Raw genomic sequence first — 27,496 nt, 5'->3', positions numbered from 1 at the left:
ACAATGCAAACCTCTGTGCTAGTTGTAAGTGGCTAACGGTGCTGTGTTTACTGCAGCTAGTGCGTCTCTCGGCATTGCCCTGAACAGCTTCGTTGCACCCTTTCTGTCTCAAGCAAACGTTACAACTGAGAGGTAACTTGACAGCAGCGCAGACGTTTCCGGGGCCTCCAAGGCTTGCATTTGCGCAGAGCGTGCGTGGATGAGGTTAATGCGATAGACCTGCGGGCATGGCCTTAGCGAATATATGCTTTTCAACACGCTTGCACCCTTTCTTAGCTTTCAGCTCGATGCTTGATGGAAACGTCTATAGACGATACGAAGGCGGAAGAGTATGAGGAACGTCCTCTGGCACGTCGAAGTTGTAATCCACCAGCGAGTCTACTTGTGAGCCGATTCCAGAGCGTGCGTTCTGATTTCATCAAATCATGAAAGCTTGTTTCGCATGTTCTATTTCAATCATGCAATGACGCTCTTAGGACATGGAAATGTGAGTGCTTTGTTTCGCGTTTCAATCCTTCAGACAGCGTGGTCTAGGGCCTCAAAGGGTTTACACGACCTGGGGAACTGTGGTTCTGCTCGGGACCCAAGTAGAAATTTTATAACTCTTCTTATACGTGGATGCAGGCAGTATGTTTAAATGACACCCTTCTTATATGCACGAAATATGGCAACGATTGCTTTAGGTAGTTGGCGTATAGTAGAGTCGAGCTGTGGAACGCTACTCGTTGAAATGGACCACAGGAAGTGTGTGCCCACATTGATGGTCTTGTTTCAAGCAAAGACCAAATTCATTGGGCTCATTTAATCTGCGGAGATGCAGTTAAGAAGCAGTGGAGGCGTCTGCAAGTTGCGGGACTCAAAGACGGACACAGCAGCCGATTAATTGGAGCCTTCATCTTGTGGTCTGCCTGCCCTGTAGCTTGTCGAGGCCAGCCGCTGCAGCCCATTTGTGGTCGCAGAAATTGCACAGGAAGCCCTCAGTGGCACAAGCTAGTGAGAGCGAATGGACAATTCTATGCTACTCCGTCTCACGGCGCGGCTTGTAAGCCTATGCTGCAAGCGATGATTGCTTTCTATTGGAAGGGCCACGAAACAGGAATTGCAATGTAAAATTAGCTGGTGAGTCACCACCAGATTTCCTCGCTTGAAAATTGGGTTTACGACTGACGCAGTAGGCGGCACCAGCACACACGTTTGATCCTGGGCTAAAGAACTGATTCTCGATCGTAACTTATATCGACCGCAGTGGCCCGTTCCAAAGCCAGCTTCATTAACTAGCGTTGTTTGGTCACTAGTGTTCGCGTACGGGACATGCTGAAGCAGATTAAACCATGGCTACCCTCTGAATGGGCTAATGCGCCATAATTCGTCCTTGCCCGCCCATAGAGGTGAACGGCGTTGCCACAACGCTGTGACCTACAGGACGTAAGTAGCGCCACAACATTCAAGGAGCTGCAGGTAATCACACTTCGGCTCTTGTGCGGCATTAAATATTTTTCTGCGTATGATGCTTTGGCTGTGACTGCACACTCCTAATGCAGGCAAAGCCACCACATCACTACTTTGACTTCTCAGTTGGTTGCCGGTTTCGCCCCAAGATCTACTTGCCTGCTGTGAATGCCACCGTCCCAACAGATGCCCTTCGTTTCGAAGCAAACTATTTAGCTTGTGCGTCTGTAATTCAATGCACATGGCATGCATCCATGCTATGCGAATTGCAGCATAGGATTACCATCGGATATCTTGAGGGAAATTAGTGCAGCCATGCGAAATCAGGCATGCTCTGACAATGCATCGCGACCAGCTCGTATGTAGCAGAGACCAATATGATGCAAAACGGTTGGAAAAGGTGCTTTTACGTTTTTATTCAGTAGCCCTGCAACGCCAGGAAAATCAACTTAGAGCGTTTGCCTGGCCTCTGTACCTCCGTCGGCAGGCATAAAATATGGCACTTCAGGAGATATATGGGTACAGATCAACTGGCGTCTCAGAAGTGAGTGGCTGTTTGGCTCTTTCGCAGAGATCTAAAGTCGCAACCAATCTTTGGCGCGAGCATGTTTACTGCTTCAGCAATATGCTAATGCATGCTGTGTGCCTGGTGCACGATGGATAACTGCGAACGTGCAGGAAGTGCGCACACAAGAGCACCAACATTGGACCAGGAACCACTTTCTGCAACAGGCTCGGTAGTAACAAACAGCAGGCACCCAAAGATTTTTATGGTTATTCCACTTTTTCCTCATCGTAGAGGGAACGAGAAAAGCTCCTGCATCTAGTATTGTCGCCTGCGGTATCTTGGCGAGCGCCAGCTGGCATGCCCAGTGCCTCTAGATGGAGGCATATTCCTCTCGAACGTATGTAAATTTCTTGCGGAGCTCAGCGCGTACGTTCATATATGAACAACGAATGCGAGAAGGGCTTGAAAATAGGGGCGCACCACGTTTGCCGTCGAACAACTCCATTCCCGTTGATAAGTCTCGCGGAGTGCTATACATTTTCTGCAGGCTTGCATGCATCGAAACGAGTATGGCAAATGGCGAGTATGTCTCCGTCAGAGGGTACCCTACTGTAACAGAGAAACAGAGTAAAACGCGTGGTTAACTTTGCCAAGCGTAACCATCACCTGCCTATGTGCGACTGCATCAAATCAATGAACCGGTAGCCTCAACGTTGCGGAGTGAACAGTGCGCAGGCTCACTGGCTTGGTTGGGTTTGCGAAAAAGGCAAACGGCATCTGCGCAGGGGACGAAAACCAGTGTTTCCGTTGCTTTTGTATGACAGTATATCTCTCCTGTACCGACGTTTAATCTCCTACTAACGGATAATCTCCAGTCTGTCAGTCCCGTCTACCTACCGGGATACGTGTATCGCTGCAGCCCCTTTTGTGCGCCTTTTAGTTATAACATGAGCAACGTCTCCAGCAGCAAGCAATCCAGTGTTGGCAGGAAAAGAAATTCCCTCGGTACTGCTCGCGTGGTGCAGTCAGCACTGGTCATCATGTGTTTGGAAGGAGGTTGTTGGGCTCAAATGCAGAGTGTAAAGCCTAGGATTCAGCTTTGGCCAATGCTTGAATGCAGGGCGCAGTATACCCTTACGTCCACTTACACTCGCATTACATCCTCCACGCATATTGTATATGCATATTCAAATTTCGTGCCTACGCACTACCTTCGTACCTACGTACGCCATCGGCATGGTAAACACGGCATTGACGTGTGAGACTTCCACGCTCTATAGGTTGTTGCCATCCTTTACATTATTGACATAGGTTGTGCGTTTTCACAAGCAAAGTTCGTCTTGCCAGCTACCGTGTTGAGCACGGCTGCAGGCGTGGTTTCATTCCTGCGCAAGATTCGTATGTAGTTCAAGACGAATTAGGTACTGTTCCAGACAAATTATGTAATTGCTTATACACGAATTAGAGCAACGTATATAATCACTGAAGCCTGCTATAGGTGAATATCAATTCGCCCGAACTCAATGTATTCAACAGATAAGCTATACCCAAGTACCTATTTCGTCTTGGTCCGTTGGCCCACGGGCGCCGCTGGCATGTGCTACAGCAATGGCAAGCTGAGGTCCGGGGACGCGTGGAGCATTCAGTAGCTGTTCGTAACTTTTTGATTCACTGACATGTGCTTTGGACGCTCAAATCAGATGGTGAGTGGCAGGCAAGCGTGGTCGTCGGTCCATCTAGGTACTGCTTCACACAGTTGGAGGGGAATCAGGATAATTCGGCAGCATTGAAGCAACGGTTGATACGCTAACGCTGGATCCCGAAGTTTCCAATTTAGGATGGCCGGCTACAATGGCCCTTGGCAGCTGATGTCAACTTCGGCATAGACAGTGCGTCCCTGCAGCTCAGGGCTCAGGGTGACTGCAAGCAATGAAAGTGCCATCGTGCCAAACTTCAGTGACGCGAATTGACTCTCATGTTGTTCATAGTCTTTAATATGTGCTAGTTACGCGATGCAAAATGTCGGGCTCAGCGGAAATTAGCTGCCCGACTTCACTCCTTGTGTATTCCGTGCCTCGGAACAAGGCCTTTTTATAGAGGAAACCGGTAAAATATACGATCTGCCCGATCGCTGGCACCTTTTTGCTTTGCATTGAACTGATTGTTCAGGTTGTATGCTTACTGCTGCATCTCTTGTCGTCTACCCATTTGGTATGCACCTGAGCACTTTATACGTCTGTTTGGCACGCAACATATGTGCATAACAGCTACTGAAGAGTGCAGACAAGTGTGAGGCATCTGGAGCAACACGCCACTGCTGATTGCCTGCTGCGCAGATCTGGAGTTCAGTGACTGGCACATAATTGCGATTGCCTAATCAGGTTGTGCGTTTATGTTTTTAGCGACTGGCACTCTTCAGAGCGGGTAGCAGTGCATTCCATCGGACAGATTAGGAACTCACTGACGCCTGAACCTGCAGGAGGTCACATAAGCGTTAAGGCGTGCCCTGTGAAAACAGGATGTGAGGCTGTGCTTATCGATTGACAAGCCCTGCAGCGCATCGCCCTCTAGCATCTGGCAACTGTCATGAGTTCATAAGTTCACTACTGTCGTGTACTTGCAGCGTCTGCCTTCACGACGGGAAACTATATTCAAGGTGGTGAAATCACGGTGTGTGTGGAGCTGAGTGTAGCGTGGCTGTTGCAGCTAGTAAGATAGGTATTACCTCGATTGCCTATTCACTTCTTTCTGGCGGTGGTGCGCAGATGGGTAGCAATGCCTCTGGCCATGTTTGCCTCTCAATCTCACAACTCAAAAGGGGCATGGAGAAGCTTATTTTGCAACCGGAAGCCCTTTCCTCATGGTTATACTATGATTGCACTTTTTTGGAATCACAATGCCCGGCTGACTGTGCTGTGCATAAAAGGTTTTTGAGCTTACGAAAGGTCTTCTGGATATTTTCACTTGTTATTCGTAGATCGTAAGTTCCTTGCCACATTCCCCTGCCCGCGAAGTTTTGAAGCTGCAGGTTAAGCCTACACACCGAACGTGCACATGGGGAACAATAGGAACTTCTCCTGGTTGACATTTCGCTGCAGTAATCTTGAGAAATACAAGCAAATTAACTCTACTGGATTGCTTGAGGTGCTTCTCCGAGCGACACTGGATAAAATCAGCGAAGCTTATTTGGGATAGGTGATTATCATTATGGCATTGTTTGCTGCGCGATTTTCTGCATGTCGTGTGGCCATGGTGTGTGAGGCTGGCTGACAAACTGTAGTTAAATGTTGGGGGCCCTAGCTACTGTGTCATTGTGACGGCATCTATGACCGTTACACGCTGAATCGATGCACACGGAAATTCGCTACTGTCAAGCAGTTAGTGAGCTTGTGGATTTCGAAAAGGTGAAAACCTCTTCACAAACTGTAGCAGCAAAGACAACACGGCGGCAGGAAACGCGCACCCACGAGGTCTGCCATTACAAAGTTTTCACTGTTTTGTGCATCAGCGATGAGTCGCTGAACATACAGATATCAGCACAAAGGTTGACCTGACACTGGACGATTAGCAGTGCGGTTGGGGGGGAGTGCGTACTTCGTGGCCTTCAGCTTGCCAAAACACTCCGCTGTTATTAACAGTGGTATTACCAGTAGTTTGCGTGCTTACGTCACCTGCACAGGTGATGATAAAGCATTTGAGGCGAGCAATGCGAGTTTGGTATTTGACCTTCCGTCTACCGGGATGGCTGGTAGTGCCAAGTCTGCGAAAGCAAAGGTCGTATCATGTGTAGGTTATTGACTGTAAGAGCTGTATTATGAGCTACCTCTAGTTGTATGAATGCATTACCTTCCGCCTGAAATGTGGCTTATTTGCCGGCCTTCCCTCGTCTTGCAATATTAATATACATGCGTTGGAGTAGTAGCCCAAATTTACGGGTTGCCCCTGGAGTGTGCGCAGCAAGTGCGTCAATAGCGGTGGCAAAAATAATCGTTTGGTCTTACAAGGTGGCTATGCAAGAGAAAAGGGACATGACTGCTGAATGGAGAGGCTTGCAGCCACTAGTGTTGCACCCAGGTCGAGCTTTAATGGGCTACGCGGCCCGCAAAGGACCTCTTCAGAGTCTTGCGTTGCGATGCAAATGTTTACTCTGCTGAATCGTCTGGTCGGCTAAGCAGAACGTAAGGTTGCATTAGCCGCTGCTTTGCCCCTCTGCTGCAGGCTCGCTATCTGGAGGTTTCAGCTGGGTAGCGGTAGCGATTGCTCCACACCGAACTGCATGACTGCACAACAAACCTCTCCGGGGTAGCCACTCATTGCTGCAATTTGCAGTGCCTTCAGCTGCCCTCAGAATCCGGCAGGCACGTAGGGTGTGGAACGGCTGTGAACTGTTTGCAGAAAAGACAATTTTTCCCTTACCCTCCGCATGAACGTTCCCATAGAGGTGCACAGAATGTCGGTATCCATTCCAGACAAGTGACTTGCAAGCTGCAGTGGTTAGTCAGCACACCTTCACACATTACCCCATCAACTCAGTTTCCAGGGAGGCTGCATGCAGCTATTTTTCAGCCGGTGTAGGTCTTTATATGTTGTTCGTAGCTGCTAGCAGGACTGCTTCGTTTGATAGTGGTGGCGCCCAACGTATCATGAGGTTCTTGTACGATGCTTGGTGCCGCTGTCGTGCCTTTCAGAATCCTTACTAATTTATGCGTTATCTCTGTCGTGGGGAGTAAGTAATTCCCACCGTTGGATCATTGACAAACATCACTGAGCAGCGTTTGCATCGCCAGGAAGTGAGTCTTTCCACAGCCCTTCAGTGGACGATCCTAACACGGGCAGACAACCGTGCAAAGCAAAGGGGGTGGCACAATATCGTGCGTGTATGCTGTGCTGTCTGGCGACTAAACAAGGTACGTGCGGTTCAGCATTCCCCAAAAGTGGTTGCTCCCGCTTGATGGTTGCAGGATGTATGTTCTTGTGTGCTGCACAACCTGCTCGGTCCACAGTTCGTGCTTTACTCGTCTTTTGGTACTAGGGATCACATGCCGGCTCGAATGTCGTTGTTTCAATATCAGTACTAGGAATACGTAGTAACGTTTGGCTCATCAGCACGTGACTGGCTTTGTCTCCGAAATGCCAACGTCAACTTGGAGCTGGCTGATGCCAAGATTGTGCGTTGTTGCTGCTTTATGTCCTAGAGCATCAAGCCACCCCTAACGTCCGTTCAAGGACGTCGTCGGTTTGCAGTTTGAATGTGCGGCATTGGCTGTGTCGGGCTCTTAAGTGTAAGGCAATGACAGATGGTGCTGATCCGTTCGTTCTGCGAGCTTATCGGGCGGCTGCTGGTCTTGCTTATCTCGTTAGCAGGCCGTTGACAGTGGTTCAAAATGAAGCAAGTGCGTGTCCAGCAACATGTCTGTGGTGTTCGCGACTAGGGCAACTAGATGCCACCATGACCAAACACGCGGGCTCGTTTGCAGCCACGGCGTTGCAAGTCTACCACAGTACTTGTAATTTTGGTATGGCTTGCGTGCCTCATGGGTCGTTAAAATGATTAAGCGACACCAGGTATGGTGCATATCTTTATAGGTTTTCGCTATAGATTGAGCGCAAAGGTCCTACTGATTCTCCTCAGTTTTTCGGCTCACGTTACTCCTGCTGTCTACATACACAGCACGTATGTCTGTCCTTCCTTTGCACATGTCGATTTTCCATGTGTGCGAATTTGCTTATTTGCGGATGTTGCCGCATACGCCAGCTGGAGACGTGGCACGTGCGTTGTGCGAGGAGCTTGGACACGCTGCAGGCCTGCACCGTCATAGCCGAATCACGAATAAGCCTTGCCATTGCAGCTTCGGCGTATGTGTTAGGCTGTGGGTTTTGCACTACAACTATATGTTTGCCTGCTGCTCATGCTGCCAGAACAGACATTGAAAGTCAAATTCCAACTTCCCGGATCTTGCACTGCGGAGTCCATCAATCACCAAGCATTACTTTGGGATCTCCGCCACAAACACACAAAGAGGAAAATCACACTGTCGAGCCGAATGCGCGAACAGCTTGTGGGTTTTCGCATCAAGATCTTGTGGACGTTATCTAGTCGGCTGTATGCAGACAGCAGACGTGGCTTTCATCGATCCAAGGAATGCTGGAGTACGCTTATACGAGCCGGTTTACCTAGATATTCAGCTGCCGTCACAATGGACACCGTTGGACGTGCGTTGTGGATTGACGGACTACGCTCATGCCAGCGCATGTGTCATGGTTTGGCCTGTCTTCTCAATAGACACCGTTGGAAGTTCGTTGCGGATGGCGTGGTGCACTCTAACGAAACATCCCGCTAAACGTGCGGATTATTTTGTAACTCAGAGAGTCGGCCTTGATATCCCAAGTCTACTGTAGCTGCTTACGCTGTACAGTCAGGTGCAATTCTATCCGCAGGACTAGAATATTCCTTCAGTTAATGCCCGAAATACCTTGTTTTGCAACGCGTTCACCCCTTCTGGCTCTAACTTCGGGAATGTGGGTCCCTGTAACGCGCTTGTTCTCAAAACAGCTCGTGTGTCATCCTTGTTCAACGGGTAGTCATAATCAGTATACGAAGGGTTGCTATGCTTTTCCGGTATGGTCAACCTCTTCTGGTAGGCATCAATAGTAATTTTGTGTCCATGTCTGCTGTCTCAGATAGGGGCTCTTGGCTACATTATCCTCTAGCTGAAGACTATCCTGGCCAACAAAGGTGCAGATTCCAGACGTGAGTGCTCCCATAAAAGCATCAGCGTTAGAGTTGAAGGTGTTGCGCCCCCAAAGAAAGTCAGGCCTACTCGTCAAACACACTAGTATGAGGAGAGTGGCAGCTTTTCCGGGTGTTGCAGCGGCAATTACAGGTGGCCCACTAGTAGCGATACTTACCACTGTGAAGTACCGGACGTTGCGTAGGTCGCACCAGGTGTACCGTCGAGACCTTTGGGCCCTCCTTCCAGGTTCAAATATTAGTAGGTCTGCCATTTACACTGACGCAGCAGGAAGCGGCGCCTGTTTCACCGGACAAAGAAAGTGCGCTCGCTCCTGTATTCATCTAGGCACTGGAGGGCTTCACGCGGGCTTCTGAAACTTCCATGCATCATTGCTGCGGAACGCGGGCGCATTCCTACTTCAATAAGTGGGAGACACTTGTTCACCCAGGGAGTGAGCTTGTAGTAGAGTACCCTCCACCTTTGTCCACACTGCGCTCCTTCAGACACCAAATGCTGCACCTAACATTTCGCCTGGCTCAGAGACTGACGACCGTCTATCAATATATTACGCATAGGCACTTCACGCTGACAGAGTGGAATCTACATCTGCATTGGCTACCCGTGTTGGGTAGCTCCGTACATCGCATGAATAACCACTCCCTCTGCCCCACACAGGAAGTACGTCCTTCTGCACATGGAGCATACCTTCATGTCGCCTAAGGCTTTAACACACTAAGCTTTAACACACTAGAACGCTGCAAATCTACTTGCTCAAGTATTTGCAAAGCGGTATAGGCAAGGGTCATGCTAATTCGCAACGTGAGTTGCTGCTGAGTGTTCTGCAGCTTGTGAGCCCAACTGAAGCGGATGGCGCACCCATATGTTCCTAGACGTAGTAACTGAGCCTCTGTGCGCGGGTGGCTAAAGAGGACACCATTTGACTGTCACGCAAATCACCAGTGTAGCGTCTGTGCTGCGGCTGTGTGCGGTTTTCTGCTGTGTGCTGTTTGAATATTGGGTTTCTGATCTGCGCTCCGTACTCCAGTTTCGCACCTCCTTGCAAGCTATGCCTTGACCTAGCTTGTACGTCTGCAGTCACATTTCGCAGCACGCTCCTCGCGGTGCTCACACCAACCCAAGGTGTCATTGTTGCTAACCGAGACCAGGAGAAAGTGCTCGTGCTCGACTAGGCGTAATGTTCAACGAACTTTTGGGTAACCGCAAGCTGTTTGCCCACTTTTAAAGCATCCATTGTTAAAGTGGAGGTTGACCTAACGCTTGCCTAACTCCAGCGTGTACGTTTCAGGGTTGCCAATGCAACAAACGCCCACGCCTGGAAACTGCCACGAATGTGGCGACTGCTGAATAAGCTTGCCCTATAGGTTGGAAGGATGTACCTACGCGCTACTCTTGTTGGTTAGCTAGACGACGCCTCCCTGGCAGTTTGGACTGCCCAGAGGACATATGTAACGTGGAGACGATGGCATCAAGGTTTCTTGTATGCGTTAAGCCAGTGCTACATTTTTATGACTAGGCAACCGCTGATACAGATCGTGCGTAACACTTTAGTAACGCCAGCGCATCACGCACACCAGTCAGCCAGAGTTTGGTGTTCTGTGGCATTCTTCACAGAACTTAAGTGCCTGTGCGCTGTATTGGAATGGGGCACCATCTGACTCGCTAGATGCTTGTACGAAAGGCACTACGCACAGACACGCCGTGCGTAGGAGCTCCGGCGTCTCCTGCGTTGCTTACACGTCGCAAAAATATTCGATGCCAGTACATAGTATACCGTAAAGTGCCGGTGTGTAGCGTTCACTATATGGTATCGTATTCCCCATGCATCAGAAAGTCCGTCCGCTCCGTTACTTTTAAGGGAGCCTATTAACCGTGGAGCAAGCGATATCGTACTTGCCCCAACGCATAGGTGCTGCCTGTTCAGCCAAGCCATGTCTTGCTGCTGGAAGCTGCGTCTGTTGACCTTTCCAGCTTTTACTAGGGATTGCTCTGCTGAATGTTTTTCTCATGTTCCCTCCCTGCCGGCTCCTGCGGATCTCTGCTACTGGGTTTTCCGTGGTTAATGAGAAGGTAAACGTTTCCCAAACTCGATACGTCCTTGACTATAGACTTTGATGTTATTCTAAGTTCGCTCAGTCACAATTTCCTGTCATGGTCGTAGCAAGTGCGTTTGCTACTTGTTGGAACCAGTTGATATGGGGACGATGAAAAGGGCAGATATATTTTTGTATGTGCTAGAAAAACGTAGATAATAGATGGCTGGAGAATTGTGTATTTGCCTGGATGGGAAGGAATCACAGTGTTGGATTTGTGGATTTGTGTGGTTCTGTTTCTTTGGTGTGCAATCAGGGAGTACGTTACAAGCATAAAGCTGTTGAATTTGTTTTGCCATCGATTAGAGTTAGACAGTCCCACCGTGGATGCTTGTTGCTGTTGCATGCAGCTTGGTGTGTGATGTTCAAAGAAGCCTACGGCCGTGATGTGACCACCAGCTGCACACTATGCACTTGTAATGCAGGATGTATGTGCCTAACGCCTCTTTTTTAGCAATCCGTCGGGGTGATAGCCACTCTTGCAGTGGATGGGTATTAGCCAGCGGCACCATTTTAGCTCCACGAAATGCATGATTGACATAACGCATGAGTGCCAACCCTATTCTGAATCAGTTTTATAGTCGGATTAACTCCATTCTGATGGGCGCAGAGAGTGAGAAATCCTCAACATGAGTGGATATTCTGAGGTTCTCTGGTGTACACGGTCTTTGCAACCGGCTGGCAATTAATTTAATTCTTGTTCTGGACCTGGCGATTTACTTGCGTTTTGATCAACGAAAGCCCTTTTTGTATCAAATTGCCAGTGCAAACGAACACAAACGTCCAGCGATGTGTATTTTGTTCTGCTCATCTGTACGATTTTCCATCCTCTGCAACGCAGGTCGTGAGTGGTAGTTTTGAACGCCGTGAAACAATGACATCGATTCTTTGGTATTACATCTTTGTCGTTTTCAATCGCGGTGCCGTTGGAACTTCGTTTCGTCATCACTAGAAGAGGCAAGACTTGGAGCAGCTGGGCTGGTGCCGAAAAGAAGGCAGTTTATTAGCTGTTCAGCCACCTACATTCTCCAGCTTACAGGGCTCTGAAATTAAACATACGCATTACCCGCAGCACACAGTAAACGGGGCCCAACCGTGTATGCAGGTCGTAAGCCTCTTTTCCCGCTACTCGTCCTGCAACGGTAGGGAAATGTAGCTGCGACCCGAACGGGAGTTAAGTGGTTTCCGATAGCTAATGGGCTCGGGCAGTTGCATGTCCAGCCTGTGATTAGCGTGCTTAATAATTCATCTCATCTTCACAATTTTTGGCTTGTGAATCTTATTTTCGTCTCTGCGTTTTTTCTCACGTCACCTAAAGCTATAGAGTCCTCAGGCCAAGGACCAAGCTGGTTACGACCATTTTCCTGGCACTCCCACCCTCTCCATGTACGCTGGAACGAGGTGAACGCCTGCCATATTTTGCAGGAGGTACGTTGTCTCCACTCAGTGGTTGAATGCCATGCACAGACTAGATAGGCATGAGAAATTTTATTCAGAGACGTCATCAGGCGGCTCAAAGCAGCGCACGAGCTCCTTTTGGCTCTTTTCTGTAGTCGGCATGCAAGGCAATATCCGACTAAAGGTGATTCTGAAACCCAGGGCGAGAACGAAGTTTTACGCATCGTTTCGGACTCGTCTGAAATAGGTCGTGGGTCTTGAGGCTGGCGAGTTGGCGACGACAACACACTTTGTAGTGTACAATGTAATATATCCTTGCTGAAGCACGCAGAGTCAAGCTTTTCGATTCCACGGATACCCGCCAGGTAGGTACGTGATCCTGCGATGTTCCGCGAATGCTACTTGGGATCAATGCAGTGGCATGGCGAAGGCGCTATGCATTGCATTGCTTTTTGTGTAGCCTGTTCGCGAGGTCGAGTTGCCGACTTACGGCAACATATACGGCCAGGAGGTATGTTGGTCACTTTCGGCTCGCCCTGTACTGTCAGGAAAGGATAGTCAGTGCACGCGCCATTCGACAAGTTAGAAGCTGCAGTTTCCTTTTGGAGTGTAGACGGTTTTTGTGCTACGTTTTTGGTTTGTCCCTGGGCATATCAGAGCCCCTATCGGTGTCATCGGGCGAACGTACCTCTGTCGCTTTCACGGGGAAAATGTAACTCTTGCATTTTCCATGCAGCGAGTGAGTCGATTTGTAGGAGGGATTTTTGTTAGATTTCATCGAGAATATCAAAGCTGTGCAGCCATGTGCTAAGTGGGCATGCCACAGCTTGAACCTCCAATGCTCAAAAAGGTGTATGGAAGCCTGCGTATTTTTGATTACCTTTCCATGATTACTTGATTCATCTGCTACAGCAGATGAATCAATGAAAGTGCGAAAGCACCATCACAGGGAATTGGCTGGGACCACATTGGAACTGGCATGCCAGTACTGTCGGGAGCAGGCCGTAGGTGTTGTTAGTTCCATGATCTACGTTGATGGGTTAGTGGCGTGCTCCATAGCTCCAGATGGAAGAAATATCACTACTTTTCAAAGTGCGTCCCTACCGTATAGGTCGTGCTGTATAGCCCTATTGTTAGCATTTCATCATTCCTTGTTGCTGAAGTGGCCTGGCACCACTGACAGGAAGCACGTCTTGATTCACGGTTAACCACCATTTGGGGAGCTTTTAAGGCCGCAAATGCTAGCATACCCTCTTCGCCATATGATACCGTGTATGTCACACTGTCAGGGAGTTGCTGGCTGGTATCATCCATGGTGGCAGGCTCAAAACTCGGGTTATTTGTCTCCATAGGATGCTTGCTTTATTATGAACGTGCGCTGCCAGTAGAGCTTCCGACAGTTTGTGAGTGATTTGTGCTCTGGTTTAAAAGCTGGGCTTGGCGAGCCGTGCAGCCAGGGTGTTGGTTGGTTTTGTTCCGTTGTTTGGAGTTTATTTCACATTCATTAACAAGTGGTTTCTGAATTGATTTCTTGCTTGCTGCTTGTACTAAGAGCTGCTGTACTACTAATCGTTGTGCCGAGGAGCAGGTATAGGTGGCGAGAGCATTGTGGAAACTGTCGAGTGATCATGTATGGATGCCTAGAATGTTTTGGTCCCGACGAACCACCTGGTCAGCTCCGTTGTGAATTCAGCCGCCCAAAGGCAGGATGCACGCTTTGCAACTGCCAGTTCGTGCGTTTAGGGGCCCAGTCCTCACTGAATGATAAGGTAAATATGGTTTGCTCTTTATATTGTTGTCCCTATGGATTCAGGTATTCAGAACTATTCGCGTTGGGGGGCACGCTTGGAACATGGAAGCCACAAAATCAGATGTGGCAGCTTTACTGGGAACAGAATGTAGATGTAGCTTTGTGGCCGTTTCGTGCTGATGCGCTTCTATCGCCGTGCCATGTGTGTTGTGCACGATAATCGATAAAAGCAGGGATAATGTCCTTCTTACCAAGATCATGCAAACTCGTAGAATCCAGCATATACGATGTTGTATCCCGATTTTGTACGGAGGAGGGATTCGTCGGTTTAGGTTCGTGTTTCAATACCCCCAAATTAACCTTCCAAGGCTACATATGTTGTTTTGCGAACTGGTTGAAATGTGCAAGCGAGGCAAATAGCTGCTTCGGTTTGCTCGACCGTCAGAATGTGGGTCCTCGAAATGGTAGTGCCCTGCGTAAAACGGCTTGGAGATACTTTCCCCTGATGACTAAACGCTTGGCTTTGGTTGTATATTTGGGTTTCCCTGAGTGCTCCTACAGGGATGCATGGCGGGGATTTGATCATCTGATAGGCATTCGCTGAAGCCCTCACGAGCATGGAACAATCTTGCTGCTTTTGTTGTGTTGTGTTTGTGCCTGCGGCACGTGGCGTACGTATAACATTTTGACAATGGATGTGCCACTTCGAATGTGTGCGCAGAGGGCGGCGCTTTATTGTCTCAAACACTTTTAGAATCGAATGTTCCTGGAGGCCGAAGACAGCACGAGCTGTTGATTCGCATTCAGAAAGTGCGTGCTTGAGGTAGCGATGCCTGCTCAACAAAGAAGCAGTGCTCGCTGTGACACTGGTGCGCATTAAAACCCTCCCGCTTGCGCAAAAACTCTCCCGAAGAGAGGCGCTTACCCTGATAATCGCACCAGGACAAGAGCAGGTTTTTGATATCTTCTTGCTTGTTCACATGAAAGTCTTCTTTGAAAGGGGCACATGTTTTGTTATTGGCAGTTCGTACGTGACCGCGGCGGACCCGTTCGGTTTTACACGTTGAGGGAAATGATACAGTTGGGTGTGCGTGAGACATAAGTGCCGTATGGCTCGAAGGGCGCGCTCCACGAGGCTGCTTTATGCGCAAATGGTTTCAAAATTATTGCACCAGGTCTGTTGTGGGTTGTGCCGTGTCATATTGGTTACTTAGTTTGAAGCCGGTAGTTCCTGATACGTGACATCCCTTTTTGCAGGGGGTGGCCTGACAGGGAGAAGCAGCTCTTCACGCTTTTAGGGAGGTCAAGAAAAGGGGCATCAACCTCTGGCAAAACAATGAACATGGCTTGTTGGCTTTCTTTGTGACCTGGAGGCGCGTTTGGCACCTTTCGACGCTAGGTGGAAACTCCGATGTGAACACAGCAGCAGGGATGGCGCAGGCGTGACTGAAGAACCTTGAATCATTGTCCATGCCTGCGCGTTCCGCTGATTTGCAGGTGGTTTTCGTGGGTGGGTGGCTGACAAATTTACTGTTCTTCCAACTCTTTAGAGGGATGCAAGTGGGTGGTACTGTATGCGCGTGTTTTTCGTTGGACAGCGGATAGTCCACACAGGCGAGTATGTTTCCATCATAGAGAACGCTACATGATATACACGTTTTGTTCAGGATGTACGGATGCTAGTTGCTCGATTTAGGCCGCCCGCAGCCATATTCGACTTTTCCACGTTCCTTACATATCTTGCCGCCCACTCATTCCTAAAATGTACTTCTCTACCAGGACGAAATTAGCGGTGTTGTGCATATGCTGATGACCCTGGCTTGGCTTGCTGCAGGGAGTGCGTCTACGCCTTGATTTCTGTTGAAAACGCCATGTTCAAGCAATGCCACTGCTTCGATTATTAGCATATGCGCAGTATCATTTAACGTCAGCGGAACCAGTATTTGTTCCAGCTAACGTTGCAGTGCACTCTCTGTTTCGAACAGAAACCTGACACTCAAAGCAGGGCTTCACCGTGAGGAACGCTGCGATCTGAGTGCAGGTAGGGTACTAGGTCAGCCAAAGATGATAGTACTGCTCTTGAAGGCATCCAGTTCCTGCATTAATGCATACAGATTTGGCGACTGGCAAACACGCCACCAGCATGCATCGTAATTCAGCAAGTGAGCGCCTGGATGAGCCTCGCACATTTCTGGAAACCATCAGCCTGCATGATCAAGCAAAAGCGCCGACAGCTGGGCAAATAACGAACAACCTTCTAAATCTCAGGTAGAATCCATAGAATGGCGTTCGCAAAGCTACAGGGTGCTGCGTAACTACGAATTGTTCTATCGTCCATATTATCTCCTTAAAAACACCTCCGCAAAGGAGACGCCTTTTAGTTTTGTCCTGTGGCCTACCCAGTTTGTGGGTTTCGCTGTTTCTTACACAACAACATGGGTGCATGTTTGGGGCATCATTTTACCAGGGTGCTAGCATTCACTCTGCTGCATACACTACAGGATAACTTGCCGCACACCCATATTACTAGACCTGCAAGTACGGCTCATCGGAGGGGCCACTGATACCTCGTGAACAAATGTTGAGTTTACAGGAGCATGTCAGGTGAACGCAATTTCCCGGCTAGAACTTTCATGTGGCGACGTCCCACATTTGCCGGACAGGCAGTGCGTCATGGCTGTGCAACTGTCGAACACGCGCTGTTATTGGTTGCTTATGCTTGAGGAGTGTGCATGTTTCCTGGAATAAAGGCAACTGTAACACTGTTTGCGAGTGGACGTTGCACCCATAACCTGCGCAAATACATTTTGACCCCTGGCGATGCTCATGCCCACTGCTTCGACCGGAAAGTGCTTGGGTGTGGACAGCATGTATGTAGCGCGTAAAGTAGTCAACAATATGTTGGTGTTGAGTGAAGAGACAAACCAGCCCAACATCCCTACAGAGAACTTAGTTCGCTTGATTTATATTATATGAGGCAAACAAGAGATTAAGATTGGCTTCTGCCACTCCTACAGATTGTGCGTGAGAAACTTGGGATGCAAGTGCACGGTATGAATATGTGGCACATTCCCATGTGCCGCTGTGGAAACGTACAGTGTCGATTATTGGCAACGCAATTTGCCCGAGGAACAACGACTGCTGTTGTTCACTTTGAGTATAAGACTGATACATCTAGAGCTTGGCAAACCCGCAGTTCATGGCACGTTAAGTAACGTGCAGGCAAATGCAAACTGATTGGTATAAGTCTGTTGAGGTGGGAACGACAGGGAGTACGTCGTTTACACAGATTAACAGGGGCATCACCCTGGGTGCTTTCGTGTGGCCTGCAGATTGCTCCTCAGCATTAAATCACTAAGTATACCATCGAAGGTGAATGGCTCACGTTGGCTATCCATGCCCTTAGCCGTACTTTACTCACCCTAAATTGCAGGACGTATGCCACCAACAGTCTAATAAGGGTTGTTCACAACAGCGCGACAAAATGCCTTACTGTGCAAAATTGTTCAGGTACAAACGTCCTTCTTCTCGTGGTCAAAACGTAGGTCAGGCATGTTTAAAACTGCATGCAAAACAGGAAGTGCGGACGCACATGCACTTTGTAGCTCTTAGCAATCTATTGGCATGCTCACAGACGAGATATATTTGTGGTGTTCATGAGCCGAGGTCTAGAATTCACTTGCTGGTGTTGACGTAAATAGCTCGCATGCGGCAAGCGTCGCCGCCTGCCACTTTTTACGCGACTGGAGAATTTGAAGACAACAGCAGCATCGGGCCCTAACAGTCGTGCGAGAATACCACTGCGATCTTCACGTAGTTTGTACGTTGATGGAAATAGTACAGGCATTGCATCAGCGCGAGCGGCTTGGCAACGCATGGAGCTACACCGGGGTGAGTCTGTACAGGAATCCTCCGATCACGTCTACACTAAACGTCTTAACGAAACTGCTAGAAAATGATTAGTGGGCACTGTCGTTGCCTACTTAGGGTATCCAGTGAAGCAGAGCTACCCACCCTGGAGAGCAGGAGGTGCGTGATAGCGACAGATTCTCCCAAGAATGAGAAGGAATGAATCTGTGGAATATAGAATGTAGACAGCAGGCTTGAGTTGTTCGATAGCAGGTAGCGTCACGTATGCTTCGTCACCGACTACATTTGGAATGTGTGACTTAGCCCTTGAGTGGTTGGCGTTTAGGGTTCAGATCTCCGATGGGCCACGACTGAGGACGTCTTGCGCAGGTCGTACGTAATTGCGCATTCATGAGGCGCAGTGTTTTAGTGCGGTCAGATTAGGAAGGGCCCAGCTGCACTTCTCTTAAAGCGCTGTTTGACCAGGAGCGTACACAGACCCGTCTGTTGCATTTGTTCCGTGTTAAAAAAGGGGCTTCGCGATTTGTATTGTAGGTATACCCCATGTGGATTCAAAAGATGCCACCGACCGAGACTTTTCTTGGCTGCCAAATATATCTTAATGCCTTGCAGCTCGTACGTGCCGGAAGTCTGGGCTACGTTGGTTCACAAATCCGAACCGCTGGTTTCGCAGAGAAGCGCAGCATAGTTTGACCCCCTTAGCTGGAGTGTAATCCCGCCTTCACGTGTCCGCAACTTCCGGTTGCAGGTAAACCGGCAACGTCCACTCCAGTCTACCCTTTCAAGTGTTCACTGATTCGGGTGCAGTTGCTGTCGCCTGGGGGCGTACACTCGCTGTTTCGTAATTCTACGTGGCCTATAGTTTTCATTTCACTGCTATGGACTCAGGACTGCCTTGGAGCAACCTTATAATTGTTGCATAACTTTACTGCTGCTGCACTTTGCAACGAAACTCTCACTTCGACAACGGCAGCGCATTTATACAGACGGACATATGCGAATCCAGGATGTGGGTATTACGTCAAAAAATGTGGCTTAACGTGGCTCATCAAGCAGGAGAAGCGCCAATGAGGATGACATAATTCACGAGACATAAAACTGAAGGTTTGAGCCTGCTACTTTCATGGCATGAGCAATCAGTGGAAGCATGTGCTCCGTATATCCACTCTCGAATCGTTCTGCGGAACTCAGAAAGTGTGCATCATTCCCATCCTTCTGGTAAAGCACATGCTGGCATTTGTCATAGGAAGAGAAGGGTTATTTTTTTTTCTTTCAGGGCTCCGCTGTTCCAGCAGGTCCCTGTAGGCAGCTCTTGGCATGTGTCCCGTCCACCCTCCGATGTAGAACACGTGCAATAGCTATGTTGGGCAGTCTGTGGGAATGGAGAGCCCTATTTTCGGACCTGGAGGTGTTTGCAGGAAGTAGGCGTTTGCAGCTCAGAAGGGAATTAACACTGGCACGCTGCCGCGGCTGCAGTATGAACTAGCCCAGTAAAGTCTTGGAATGCTTACGTCTAATTGCTGATGCGCTTCGGTCAGACGCATCCGACCGAATCCCAAGGGTTCAAGGTGTTGGGGTACTAGGCTACTCGTGGCGGCGACATCCCACGTCAATGTCTTTTACACAGGTTGTGCGTGCACCGTCTGACGATGTGATGCTGCAATGTACACTTATCGCACTAACTAACTGGTGGGTAACCAGTTTAATTGCCCTTGCAGCACGATAATACCGTCAACTCGCGAGCGAGCGTATTACAACATGGATGCCGCAAGTTCGGACAAATGATGCCTGCCAGACGGGGTGAATTACCCTTTCTGCGCGAGGGAACAGTGACTTCCCTGTATGTCGTTCATGCTTATGAACGCAGATCGTCAGTCCCCATTGTCGCATTGGTGGCTCTCTCAAGGTCCTTCATACATTTTACAAAATGCATGTGAAGCTGTTTTTAGTCTTGTGTGCAATGGTGTTCCGCGATCGCTTCCCTTTCACGTTAAATGGGGATTATGTCCTCGATAAAGGTTAACAAATATCTTACTAAATATGTCGGCGATTCTTGAGGTCAACACAGCAATGCACCTACTCCGCAACGACGTAATTTGGACACCATAGATGCTAACTGCTGATACAGAGAAATTCAAACTACTCGAATAGGAAGTGCGTGTCAAACCTGAAAATCTGCTGTGAGCTTCCAAAACAAGCGTTTGTCCGATACATCCACTGCTGCAGAGAGGTAGAGCAGCGGTTTTGCTGTCGCCATTCTACACTGTTAGCAATGGATTTTGAAGGGGATTCTTGCATGCCTAATGGTGCCTGACCTCCCACAGAAAGTACGCGAGAAATTTGTTAGGAGACTGAGACACCGATACGTACGTAGTCTCTCATTTATGCGCAAACAGTGTAGGGTTGGAAGCCGTACAAAAGACGCGAGAATAATCAACTTCAATTAGAACAGCACGATGGCACGCGACTCCTAGGTGCATCTATGAGATATTCATCTTTTTTTTTAGGAGAGAAATAATTGTCGACCACTGGGTTTGCTCGTGACTAATCCAGTCAATTTGTTATTCGGAATTGAGAACACGTTTGGTTCAGCTCGTACGTTTTTGCCTTGTGCATCCATCCGAATAGTGGCTACAATATGTGCCTGAGACGACCATCTTGTAGTGGTCAGGGAAAATCGTTACGTCCCGCTACACGGCTGGGGCGGTTGACATATATATAACTAGATTTAGTTCCTCGTCACATAACGGCGCGGGACCTGCGATTCCTCCCACGCCATGGCGACACGGCGACAACGAGGGTATTGGTATGATGCACGCCGCAATCTAGGGATCCAGTGTTTGAGCTATGCCTATGCAGGAAGTTCGTTCTTGCTCTATTTGAAATCACGTACAAAAGGAACTTGGGTTAGGTCGGCTGCATGCATGGTACCGATTTGTTCACGTTCCGCTAAAGTCGTATCCGCCATGAGCTATCTCTTTCAACCCCTATACTTATGGTAAGGCCGCTCTTTGCCATATGTCTCGTGGATCCACATGCTCTAAACTGGCATGGCATCATTTTGATCATTTCAGGTGTGATGCGAAGCTTGCCCCTCCTTTAGAGTGTTTATCAAATGCAGGCTGTACGCGGGGTGTTTTCGTAAGAACCGCTTCTGTGTGCACGGCGGTCGACATCTCCTCCAGCTAACGAATCCTACCACCATGTGCAGGACGGGCTTATCTGCCGGCCCTAATATCCCTTAGAATAATTTGTCTGGCTGGCAAAAGGGGTTCGGTGGCCAACTGCATGCCGCAATCTCAGCAAGTGAGTTGCTAGTGTTTCGTCTCATTTCTTGTATTTCTGAATTTACCAATGCAGGAACTGGCTCTTACTTACTGGCCCGCACTAACATGTAGCTGTTGGACTATGAGCAGACGTCGGTATGATCACTGGCTACTAGCCCATGTAATGTCGAGCATTACGTTGACATTTTGCCGTGATGCAGAATGTACGCATCTGGCCCACCACCCTGTGGGAGGCGGGGCGAGTGCTGCTACGCCTCTGGCAACCTCGCATGACTCAGCATGCAACGAAAACGCGCGCCTCATCTGTGCAGTTATCTAACTGCCTTTGCGGTAGTAGTTGTGCGTAGGTGATGTAAATGCATCTTGTTTTATAAAGGACCAAGTTGACAACGCCAGCCGGTCCTTCCCCGCAGCGCGTGAGTTGCAGTTGCCAGGCGCCCAGTTGTAAACTTGCTTGCTGTTCCTTTTACATATTAGAACAAGGTGCTGAGCGCCTTCTGAGCACATGCGAGTTGCGCCTGGTGGTCGTCTGTATCGTACTGCAGTACATGTGGCAATAGTGGGAAATTGCCTGCAACAGTAAATTGCATTTCTATCTCTGGGTTTTGCTGAGGATAGTTGCGTGAGGTTTGCGCTTCACAGTGATTCTCCGGCTACACATTTGGCTCAGCTCGTGCGTTCATGACCGCACTTGTGTTGAACGAATTCCCTCAGCAGATCCAATATTCTGCTTTGTGGTGGGCTTGCAACTGCTCCACTTACAACTACGTTCACTCATTTGTTTCCACTGCCGCCTTCTAACCATTTCGTTAATGGCTAGAGTGAAAGAGCGTTCAATGCATATGAGAGCGTTATTGTATGGTTTGCTGTCTTGCTGGCACGTGGTCCCTAGTCTTGCTGCCTCCACTTGTACAGCATGTACGGTTGGGATATTGGCTTTTTGTCATTTTTGATTACAAACAGGTTTAGCAGGAAGCTCCAAACATTAGCCCCGTGATTACATAGTCTGGTGATTGAGCACCACCATCCCGGTGTGCCACTGATTAGTAATCGCTCCGTTGGAGTGTCCGGCATAGAAATAATAGGGCGGCTGAAGTGGCACGTATATATGTGTTTCGCTTAAGTTCGTGAGTCCTAGTTTTTGTGGGTTTTGCAATTCCTTTTAGTTGTTTCCTCACGGTGGTGGCTCACTTGAGAGGTTGAGGTGCTGTACTGACGGGAAGCCTAAAAGAGATACATTGCAGGTGGGTGAACAGGTGAAAGCGCATATATTGGCTTCTGGACCCAGATAGTACGTGTGTTGGCGAGTGTTGCAGTGGACCTTCGAAGCAGTGGCCTGAAAGACAGCTCCCCGTCGTCCTATTCACCAGCCGGCCGCTGTTGACTAGCACAGGACACTCATAATCATACTCTAAGCAAACGCTCCCCCAGATATTGAGGACACCGGGGAGGCCAGCTGTGGAGCACAGGAAGTACGTGGGCGCCCAGACTGTGGGCCCTAATAGTGATGGACGCACTCTGAATATGGCCCTTGTAGCATTTATCGATGCCGTTATCCAGGTCTATATATATAAATGATTTTTGTGGTGCCTTACACTACCGTTTTTGTAGGGTGTTCTCGTTTGCAGCAAGTGTGCATCCAACGCCTGCGCAACACGCAGCAACAAACGCCCTATCCCTTTTAAATCACCAGTGTCCCACTACTGAAGTTCTTTATGCTGGGACAGGTGCAGAGATACCTAACAAAAACGCATTGCGCATAATCAAATTAACGAACATTTTGTGTGTTTTTGGTTTTAGGACGTGCGTTGCTAGCTATCCCAGCGAAAGGCTGATGGTTCCCGTCAGGGCGGTGTCAGGAAATTTCATGTCAACTGACGCTTATTGGTTTTGTACCTTATTAGAGGCACCGTAGGCCAGCAGAACAGTATGAGGTTTGCCCTTCTGCTGCCTTTCCCTGGAGTTGTCACCTGCGGTTGCGCCACTGGCATACGCACCTGCTTAGAGTGAGCTGTAAGGCGCTCAGAACATGCTTTCCTACTCTTTTGTGAGGAGACCACCAGGCACTGTCACGGGCTGACAAGTGGCTGGCCTTAACATGATGAGCATCTGGTTTCTACAAAATGTATCATCCCCTTCCTTGAGCAGGAAAAGTCTTTCTGCTTGCGTGCACTTGCAGTACACCTGAGTTATCTTCTGTAGCCCGGTATCACTCTAGGAATTCAGGTAGGCCGCCTAAATGCTGGTGTACTGGCTAAGCGGGGGCAGAAAATATTTCGCCAAGAGGCATTTTCGCATACGCGTGTCCCTGCTCCCTCCGTGCTGCACAGTAATTCTACCTGTTGCATATACGGCCATAAACTTGGCGCAGGGTGTAGGTAGAATGCCATCCGTCTAGGCAGATTATCTTCCAGTATGTATTTGCATACTTTGCGCGTTATCTCCTTTGACGCTATAGATTTTCTGCCGTCCCAAATGTGTTGAGCTGCTGCCATGGTACGGCGAAAAGTCCATGCTGCATACACCGTGTCAGCACACGGGATAAGCTATTTCGTAGCGCATTTGAGGGTCGCCATTCGATTCTATACAGCTTGTACGTCGGTGATGTTGGATATCTGGGCCGTTTGCTTTTATCTTGCCTATTAAAAGGGTCTTGGTCACATCACTTGGGACGCATCAACCACCTGTGGCGGGTTGATCAAGCCGGAGCAATTCTGGAGTCAGAGTGTTCGATGTGCTAATAAAAGAAATTTATGCATTTATTGTCCTATATGCGTCTCCAAACCGAATCATCCAAGGGCTTCTACATATATGATGGCAGGAAAGTTGTTTGCTTTTGTGTTCAGTTTGTATGTTTTACCTTGACTTGATTTCTGGGTTTTCTAGTGGACTTAGTTCGCCACCGTAGCCTGTTCCCACTCAAGGCGGAGATATTAGCATGTGCTGTGGTGGACGCTCGAGGCGATCGTTGAAAGTTAGGCAACCAGGCCTTCAAGGAGCGAATGACCAGATCATTTCTGATACAGGCAGTATGAGCACCTCTATCATCCGCAGTGTTTCTGGGGTCGCGCTATCTCGTGGCTTTTAGCACCGCTGCCAATGGCAGGACGTCTAGTAGCTTTTGGATTATGCATGTACGATTGCAATAATGGTGAGCAAAAGTATTTTAGACGCCGCTTGAATGACTTGCGTTGCACGCATGCTTTGGCTCCCGAGATCTAGCCGATTGCTCGTTGGCCCCAACTGGAGTGTACGGCCAGACTTCGAGGTGCATGCAAACTCCTCCGCCCACCTAGATAGTCGTGCGCCACATATGCGATACATTGGTGTGTGGAAACAGCCAGTACGTTTTTATAGTTTGGTTTTTGCTCTACACCTGTGGGGTAACTCTCAGGCATTGACCGTCTTCCATGTGGGCGCATTGCTTGATGTTACTGCAGCTTAGCTCGAGGTCGCCTGGTGGAATTATTTCTATTGGAAATGCCCTGTATTTCAAAAGATGTAACTCTTCTCCTATTTTCCTATTTGCGTTCCCGTTTCACTTGCGAGATGCAGCTGCCCGATACTGGGCTGCATGATCAGTGTGTTAATGCCGAGCTGTGTAGCAGATGTCACATGAATTACAGTTTGTACGTCATGCAACTTACGAGATTGCGATTCACTCAAGATGCATCACATGGAGCTGTTGTCGCTGCGACAATGCTAGAGCGTTCCACAATATAGGTTTCTATTATCCGGGAAGTTTGTCTGTATATTGCAAGGCCTCCTGGGATTTTACAGGGTGACCGTACTTGTGTCGTTTTAGGTTACTTTACCTTCATTTTCTTCTACTACCAGCTTGTACGTATCCCCCTTCGCTGTACTGCGTGAATATAAATCAAGTTACACTTAAGTGGCTCTAATTGTTGACTGCTTCAGAGGGCCCTGAACCTTCGCTGTTGGCCGTAGAAGGTCAGCAACGAGCGCCGTCGGCCTGTATCTGTACCGGTCGTAGTATGTAGGTCTTGCGTGCTCACATCTGCACTGCTTCTGCGAGTCTTCAAATTGGGTAGCGCCTTCTGGAATTCATTGCCCACGCTCAGGTTGGTTTGTCTGTCTGGTCCGTGTTCCCTGCACTCTACTTCTTGAGCTACACTTCTCCTAGATGCGTAGCTTACCAGCTTTAGCGAGGGGCGGAGAAACAGTGGCCTACCCTGATACCAGAACGGTTGCATGCCTGATTCCTTTTGTAAAGCTTGCGCGAACATGTGAAGCCAATGGCTTCTTGTGATTTCTAAGCAGATTGCCTTGTGGTTTATCCCCAGGTCGTGAGCACACATACACGGCACGCACATTACTTATTGCAGAAACAGAATACGTTTGCGGAGGGCATTTTTCTGCAACGGCGACTTCTGGTCTTGCCGAAATTCAGGTCATGCAATGAGTTGGTGCCCACATCCCTTTGTATGTTACTCTTCTGCCGTCCGTATTATTCTGAAGACAGCTTATGTGTTTACAAGCACAGAATGATAATTGATTGAACAGGACATCGTCTCATTGAGAATAATATTCTAGTGGTTGGCGCCAACAGAAGGTACAAAGTGAAGGCAGGTTGTCGCCTGCAACGCTGGCTGGTGCCTCGTCTCCCCAGCTTGGATGGTGCGGGGCATGAGGGGGATATGTTGACTGCAGCATAGCAGCATCTTGAGCACCATTCCCTTCCTCTTCCCTGTATTCAGACTGTCCGTCACCTACTCATCCAGGGTAGCCCTCACATGTTTGGTAAAAATGTTTGCGGGACCTTTTGTCTACTACATTCGCCAGCCAGATTTTCTGCCGTGCATTCCTCAACCTCAGGGCGCTTGCGCGTATTGGCGTTCAGGGGTAATTTACAATTGATAGCAAATTCTCCATGTAATCTGTAAGAACGTGAGTTATTACTCGCCATCTGCGTGCTCACGTCCTTTCACATTCTGAGCAGCCTAAAAGGACCAACGTCGCCTAGTTCGCGGTTTAGTAGTTGATTTGGCTCCGTCGTTAAGTGAATTGACAGGCGTTTAACAGACTATTTGCACATCCTGCTGCGTACTGCAGAAACCTAAGTATCGGATGAGGTGGAGGGATATCTGCACAGTATAAAACAGTGCCTCAGGCTGCTCCTGTGTTAAGGGCAGCTGTTTTGCTAGCTTAGTTTGTGGCCCTAGCGAGCATTGAGCGTGCTCATTGTATTGCCGTCCGTATAGAAGGTGCGTTCAAACCCTCATTCCCTGCAGGCGAGAGTGGCAGGAGGGACACCATATCATCGCGGATGGCCCCTTAGGTCAGGTGTGGATATCATTCGTGCCTCGAAGGAGCCATTTTAGACAGGAAGTTGAGGAGTACCCCACGGTAAAGGCTGCAAAATTAGCAGCCGTGCTTTTAGTGTCGCATACAAGTCTATTTTAGTTTTCTTGACCCGCAGGAGGTGGGTGTTGATTAACTCTTAATCACCACTTGAGTGCTAGCATTGAGTGCTACCATCGGTGCTGTTGTCTAGAGAAGACGTCCTGGAGGTGCTTCAGATTAATGCTGCTGAACTTGCAAGCGGATCGCAGATGCCACTTCAAGTTGCAAACAGAGCGCAGACTTCACTTACCAAGGATTTGAATAGGCGCGATTGTATAACCATACTGTGTAGGAATGTTTGCGTCTCGGACCATCTGTTTTGCCATCGGCTCTTGCACAGGCAACGGTTTCGATTGAACTCCACCAAATACATGCACGCGCTTTCCCATGCAGCATGTGCGTAAAGTCGCATTTATAAGCTACACGTATTAGTCATTCAAAATACATGTATTTTGTATACTTCCACCCGCTGTAGCGCAACGCCCGATTCGGTTATCGCAAGAACTGTACCGCATCGGGCCTGTCTAGTTTAGCTGCTCATGGGACAAAAGAATGTCGAATCGACTGTTTTGGGAGCTAATACAAAGTGTGCGCCTTGTGGCGTATCATGCGAATTTTTAAAATGCTGATTGTGTACTACGATTCTAGGACAGCCTACCCATATATTCCATTGCCGAAGACTCCTAATGGTTCCCTGGTGTTTTATGGGTTGCGCCGGTTCTTGAAACAGGAGGTGTGTTCAGCGGTACTCTATGCACACCGTATTGCGGTGAACTTCCGGTCTTCAAGCAGTCTGAATGAAACCCAGTATGCCAATAAGTGGCACTGAAGGTCAGTGGATGGCGTTATTCGTTTAGTTGTATCGTAGAAAACTTGTGGAAGGCGAAATTGAGTAGGATGTTGTGAGAATGTCACGCAGATGGTGCGTTGCAAGCATGTCCCGCTTTCGCGGAGTATTGGCATCGCTTTTACTGCAGCTGCTACTGGTGCCCTTGGCCTCAGGGATGAGGTTCTGCGCTGGCTAC

The sequence above is a fragment of the Eimeria maxima genome, genomic scaffold (assembly GCF_000499605.1).
Source record: "Eimeria maxima Weybridge genomic scaffold, Emw_scaff4, whole genome shotgun sequence".
Taxonomy (NCBI): Eukaryota; Apicomplexa; class Conoidasida; order Eucoccidiorida; family Eimeriidae; genus Eimeria; species Eimeria maxima.
This window is presented reverse-complemented; position numbering follows the sequence as displayed.